The sequence below is a fragment of the Propithecus coquereli genome, unplaced genomic scaffold, assembly GCF_000956105.1.
Source record: "Propithecus coquereli isolate 6110/MARCELLA unplaced genomic scaffold, Pcoq_1.0 Scaffold220, whole genome shotgun sequence".
NCBI classification, from domain to species: Eukaryota; Metazoa; Chordata; class Mammalia; order Primates; family Indriidae; genus Propithecus; species Propithecus coquereli.
Genome location: NW_012147190.1, coordinates 1,669,438 through 1,676,265, shown reverse-complemented (window position 1 = coordinate 1,676,265; position 6,828 = coordinate 1,669,438). Strand labels below are relative to the sequence as shown.

Here is a 6,828-nt window from a genome sequence, read left to right as displayed (position 1 = left end):
CGCCTGCCTCGGCCTCCCAGAGTACTAGGAATACAGGCGTGAGCCACTGCGTCTGGCTCCACATTGATTTTTTAAAAACATAAATCCTGTATGATTCTTAACCATTTGTATTGATTTCCTACCCTGATTAGAATAAAATCTAAAATCCTTCCTATGACCCATAAAGCTCATGTTTCCTGGCCTCCACCTTTCCCTTGGACCTCATCTCATACCACTTTCCCTCTCGGACATTGTGCTGCTCTGCGTTTTTAAAATAACAATCTTTTTTCCATCTCCACACCTTTGAGCTCAATGTTCCCACTGCGTGAAGCCATTAGCAGCTCTTCCCATGGTTTGCTTGTTTTCATGCTTCAGGTCTCGCCTCAATGGCTCTTAAGTGTCTCACTCTGTTACATCACCCTCTATATCTCTTTCATTTATCACCATCTGTAACAAGCTTGACTATTTATTTACTTGGTTATAACTCCTTCTACTAGATTATAAGATCCACAAGGACAGGGATCTTGTCTGAACTATTTGCTGTGAAATCTCTAGATTTTTAGATTTTCACAGTGCCTGGCACACAATAGGCACTCAATATTTGTTGTATAAATGTATGAAATTTGTAGATATTATTATCGCAAATGATGAGACTAAGGCTCAGAGAGGTTAAAAGTTTTTCCCAAGGTCACATAGTTACTAGAGCAGAACAGGGACTTAAAATCCAGTCTAACCATAAAGTCTATGTTATTCTAAAGAACAAAGGGGCCAGAGAGACATGGTAACCTTAACTGCAAAAAGGAGAAGTGGCTTGAAGGTGATTTATATCTATACAAATATATATTGATATATATTTGGCAGAAAAACTTAGCGGTTTTTCACTGTCAGGAAAATGGCTCAGAGCCTGGTTAAAGATGAGGTTTTTAATGCTGGTGTTGGATGGGTGAAGGTACCACATGAAATGAAGACTGACAGTCTTGGAGAGAATCATCCCAGAAGGCTGCCAAGGCCAGCATCCTGCTCCCACTTGTCTGAGTGCCCAATCCCTCTTTGCCCTAGACCTTGGTCATTTGGACCAAGACAGACAGTTCAATGCCTCAACCACAAATGGAATGACTGAGCTAGCACATTTTTGCCCTGGGACTCATCAGCTGGACCAAACAATTTATTCTGAGTTATGAAACAAACATCCAACCCTCACTTTATTATATTAAATGTCAATGCCCATTTAAAAGCATTAAGCATTGTGTCCATGATGTACAAACCATTGCAAGTTCAGGCAGGAGGCCAATGTTGGTCCAGCAGGTGGCCAGGACTGGAGTCTGGTAGAAGAAGAAGACATTTGCAGAGTGCTGCCTGGGTGCCAAGCACCCAGCCAAACACTTTCAGCTATCATTCCCCTCACCGAATCCTTCCAGGCTCCCTTTGAAGGGAAAGGAAATCTTTTCACTCCAGAAAGGAGAATGGTTTCTTTGTCATCCTCTGTTCAAGTCAAAGCAGAGGTAGTGGATGTTTGGGTTTCTGAGTAATCTGCAAATTCCTCAGCAAGAAGCTCAGTCTGGAGACCAAGATCTCAGCTTGGATGTCCACTCTCCGGGAGCTTACATTTTAAAGAGAGTGACTCTGACTACTCCCCACCACTCCAGTTATTCTCTTTCATATGTACCCCATTTCATGAATTATAGCACCTTAAAAAATTATTTTCAAATGAGATTGGGCATGTTCAGAAACCAGAAATAAAGCCATATAGCTACAGCTACAATCAACTGATTTGTAACAAAGCAGACAAAGACATACGCTGGGGAAAGGACATCCTATTCAATAAACGGTGCTGGGAAAACTGGATAGCTACATGTAGAGGAATGAAACTGGATCCCTATCTCTCACCATAAACAAAAATTAACTCAAAATGGATTAAAAGGCCAAGTTCACACCTGTAATCCTAGCACTTTGGGGGGCTGAGGAGGGAGGATCGCTTGAGGCCAGGAGTTCAAGGCTGCAGTGAGCTATGATGACATCACTGCACTCTAGTTGGGGTGACAGAGTGAGACCCCATCTCAAAAAAAAAAAAAAAGATGGATTAAAAACTTAAATGTAAGCCCTGAAACCATAAAAATTCTAGAAGAAAACGTAGGAAAAACTCTTCTCAACATTAGCCTACGCAAAGAATTTATGACTAAGACCTCAAAAGCAAATACAGCAACAACAAAATAAATAAGTGGTACTTAATTAAACTAAAAAGCCTCTGCACAGCAAAGGAAATAATCACCAGAGAAAATAGACAATTTACACAAACCATACATCTCACAAAGGGCTAATATCCAGAATCTACAAAGAACTCAAACCAGCAAGAAAAAAACAAAAAAATTCCATTAAAAAGTGGGCAAAGGACATGAACAGATTTTTCTCAAAAGAAGATAGACAAATGGCCAACAAACACAGGAAAAAATGCTCAATATCACTAATCATCAGGGAAACACAAATTAAAACCATCCCCAGCCTCGCCATCCTGTACCGGACCCCCTCAGTAGTGAACATGGACTCCCTGGCCTCCTTTCCATCCTGATTTTCATTCAGTCCCTTTGGCAGAAAGGTTGAAGGCCCAGAAAATAAGCAGAGGTAGAACTTCTTTGCTTTGGCACCGTCTGGGCAGTCCACCACAACGCCACCAGTGAAACCCGCCTTCGTGGCCTGGGTTGTGATCAGCTACCACTGCTCAGAGTTCTCAGGGTACAGCTGCAGGACAGCTCCGGCAAGAACAGACAAGAACGGAATAAAGAGAAGAAAAAAAGCAGTACAGGCACTTGGCAGGGATGTCAGATTTCTTGTTAGCATCACAGAGCCACTGCACAGCAGAAATGCTGATACAACCATGGAAGGTGCCCGGTTTGAAGAGGATGCTCTGGCCTATGTCCCCCAGAAGCAGGTCTCCCTCCAGGTCTCAGTCTAAGGCCACATTCAGCGTGGCAGGGCTGATGTCGAGGCCCGCCCAATAGTGCCCCTCATCCGAGAGATCATCTTCCCTCATCCCAGAACCACAGCCAATATCCAACAGGTAACAGGGCTGCCCCTCAGGCTGCCAGAGGCGCTCTAGTGCTCACCCAGCCACCTTGGTCAGGACATCAGCATTGGTGGGTTGCGGACTATTTCTGCGCTTCATTCTTGCTGTGAAAGAGCTCCGGGGACAGCCATGCTCTGGTCTCCTGCCACGAAACGCCATTCCCAAGCCTCAGCAGCACGCTTCCAGCCTGAAATTCTTTTGAAGTCAGAAAAAAAGGTCAGCTTCCATTGTGCAAACCAAACATCCTCCCCAGCATAAACATCTCAGAGTATTTCTGTGGATCTTTGGAAAAACTGATCAAAATAGTGGCTTGAGTTGGGCCTGGTGGCGTGCATCTGGAATCCTTGCTACCATGGAGGCTGAGGCGGGAGGACTGGGGGAGTCTAGGAGTTCGAGACCAGCCTGGGCAACACTGTGAGATCCAAGCCCCCCAAAACAAAAACCAAACCAAAATAAAATGAAACAAAAAACCCCAGCAGCTTGTTCAGGAACCATCTCGCTTATCCAAGCAGTTTACCTCACAGTACCCCGTTTCTTTGAGTTCAAGATTGTAAAAGCATTCAGTAGCACCCCCAAACATAATTTGATGCTCTTTCTCAAATGTAATTTAACAAATAAGATATTTGTAGATCTTTACTTTGTTATTTAAAACATTATGTCCACCTAAGCAAATTTACTGGATGAATAATTTAATAAGTATTCATATATATTTCAAAGGCACAGATTGTGGAGACAAGCCAACTTTCCCAATTTTTCTGTCCTTTGTCCAATTATCGCTGTATTTAGAGATTGTAGAGAAAATGACAGTGGTTGATCTATAACTTTCAACTTTCTATTTCCAAATCATCTCCAAAGAAATTTGTCTTTCTGTGCTTGGCTTAGGAAATGCTAAATTTCTATTAGAGGTTAGTGAAAATAAGAATGTATTTTTTCCCCCAGCCAAATTCACAGCCCTCTCCCCTGAATTTTATCCATGGTCCCCTTAGGGGTCTGTAGACCCCAAGTTAAGAAATCCCTATCTAGTCCAATCCCACATAAAACAGTTGGAAAAATACAGGCCAGAGAGGAAATGTGATTTATCTAAGACTACTTAGCTGTATAATAGCAGGGATTAAACTAGAACCCAGGGGTTGATAATACCTTCCCTACAGGGCTGTTATGAAGAATAAATATATTAATATATGCAAATGCTTAGCACGGTGCCAGTAACGCAACAGCCATTTGTAGAAAACATATGACACAGTGGCCACACAACACAGTAGAAGCAGCCAGGTGAGACTTTCTGGAAATCTCCCTAAAAGAGGGCAGACTCAGCTGTGTGTGCCTTTTGCCTTTGTCCCTTTCCTTTCCCTGCCTGGAAGAGGGCTATTATGGCCACATTTTAAGGAAGGTGCAGGCAAACACCTGAAGGGACATGGGCCCCTCCAGACAGTATGGATTAGCCATACTATCCCTGGAGTGCCCACCTCCCAACTTCTCATATGAGATGGGGGAAAAAAAACAAAAATGCTTTTGACTCGTTCAAGCCACTGTTATTTGTATTCTGTCATGTGCAGCCGAACCCACTCCCTAATGGATACCCCGCTCTTCCTCGCTAGGTGACTTAAACCCTCTCTGAGTCTTGAGTCCCTCATTGACAAGAGCACCATTCAAGGTTTTTTGGTGAGGATTAGAGAATATAGAGAACTTAACACAGTGCCTGGTACAGTGAAAGGCAGTTGTTATTAAATATTATTACTGTCTTGGTGGATCTCAGTTCAGCGTTCTTTCTACCGTATTGACTCACAGCTGAAAAACCACACACATAGTCAACATTCTATCGAGCTCTCCCCCTGCCGCAGGCAACCCCTCCTGCTGCAGCTCTGATACACATCACATGTCTCAGATTCAGCCTTGATGAAATGCTTATCACGTCCCACAGAAAGGAACAGTTTATGAAAATGCTGACGGAGAAAAAACACCTAATAATTAGTGGCTAGCAACCACAGACATGGAGGCAATTAGAAGGTTTATATAAATTCAGGGGACTAAAGCAACTTCTCATTTATTCCTCACATTTCTTGCCTGAGCCCCCAAGATTCTCTGTCTTTCTTTCGTATTTTTTTTTTTTTTGGACAGAGTCTTGCTCTGTTGCCATGGCTAGAGTGCCATGGCATCAGCCTAGCTCACAGCAGCCTCAAACTCCTGGCATCAAGCGATCCTCCTGCTTCAGCCTCCTAAATAGCCGGGACTTCAGGCGCGGGCCACCACGTCTGGCTAATTTTTCTATTTTTAGTAGAGATGGGGTCTCACTCTTGCTCAGGCTGGTCTTGAACTACTGACCTCAAGCGATCCTCCCACCTCAGCCTCCCAGAGTGCTACGATTACAGGCATGAGCCACCGCACCTGGCCCCCAGGGATAGTATTTCTGCCCGCAGTGCTGACTTTAGAGAAAGAATGTGGGATGAGAAGTGGCGGAGAGGTTATAGGGGGCTGTGAAGAACCTTTGGACCCCAAACACCTTCTCTCTTCCAGTGGCCCCTCTGCTGGATCTTCTCCCACCTGAGCTGGGTCCCCCTGGGTCACGTAGTGCAGGGGTAAGTCCACAGGTCTGAGAAGGGGTCCAAGGATAAAGATGTCATGGGGTTCCCAAAGACACACATGGCCTACAGTACTGTCAAAAGATGGTGCCATTTCTCTATCTGGTTCCTTTCTTGACTTTGACATTGCTTTCCTTAGCACTGATGGTTCGGGGACCGCTTAGGATGCTAATGCCTGCCACTGAGGGCCTCCTTAGACGAAAAGCCTCCAAGTGAGGCAGACACGTGGCTGTCTATACCGAGGGCTGGTTGGGTCCCTGGGAGTATACTGGACGGGCTAAAATTTGGCATCCCTTCCAATTAATATCCTTTTATAATCATCATCTTTATAAAATAACACAATTTAAAAAATTCAAGCATTAGAATAGACTAATTTGGAGCCCCAGTACCACTCCCCAGAAGCGAAATTAACAGGAATGAGACCAGTGGACTTTTCCACTAATTTGTCCCAGAGATGTTTCAGCATTTCTTATAGATCCCCCTCTCCTCTCCTCTCCCTGCAACACCCCAGGTAGCTCTGGTTTGCTACTTAACCCAGCTGTCTACACGAACATTTTGGGGGCTCTCGAGTCATTACTTTGGAGGACATTAGGAACTCTCCTAAATTTCTATTTTCTTATCTGGGGAGAATTTTCTAAGGGCTAAAACACAGTGAGTTGCTTTTGTTATCCTTACAATGATCAGCTTCTTAGATCTTTAGATCTTAGATTTAGAAATGGCATCCATATTGGGTTTCTCAGTCATCACCGCTTTGAGGGGCTCCGGGGACAGGATGAACGGTGAGAAGGTATTGGAGGGCTCGAAGAGGGTACTCTGAAAGTCATCTCGGCCACACCTAATCCTCACAGGAACTGACTGTCAGTAGCATCCTCTAGAGAGGGTAACAATGGCCAGCAGTGTGAGCACAACTTGTGAAGGCCTACTTCTAGAAGATTCTGTCACCACTGGGGGAGGAGGTGGGATCTGGCAGGCAGTGGGACTCACTGGACATTCTCTTCCCTGTCCATCCCTTCCCCAGCTGAGGGCTTCTGGGATGGAGTCACATCAGAGTCCTCAGCTAGTCTCAGGGCCAGCACAAAAGGTGTTGGACCTGAAGCCAGCTCCTGTTTCATTTCCAGCTTTCATTTCCAAACTGCAGGCCTCCCTGACCCACTCCTGTCACTCCATTATGGTGACACAGTGGGGAGGATGGGGCTGGTACAATCTGAG

At 44.7% G+C, this 6,828-nt stretch overlaps 1 pseudogene; it reads right to left on the bottom strand.

The window, feature by feature from the left end:
- LOC105810756 overlaps positions 1-3,199 on the bottom strand; it is a 6,335-nt pseudogene extending 3,136 nt beyond the window's left edge.
- Positions 3,200-6,828: the final 3,629 nt, after the last annotated feature.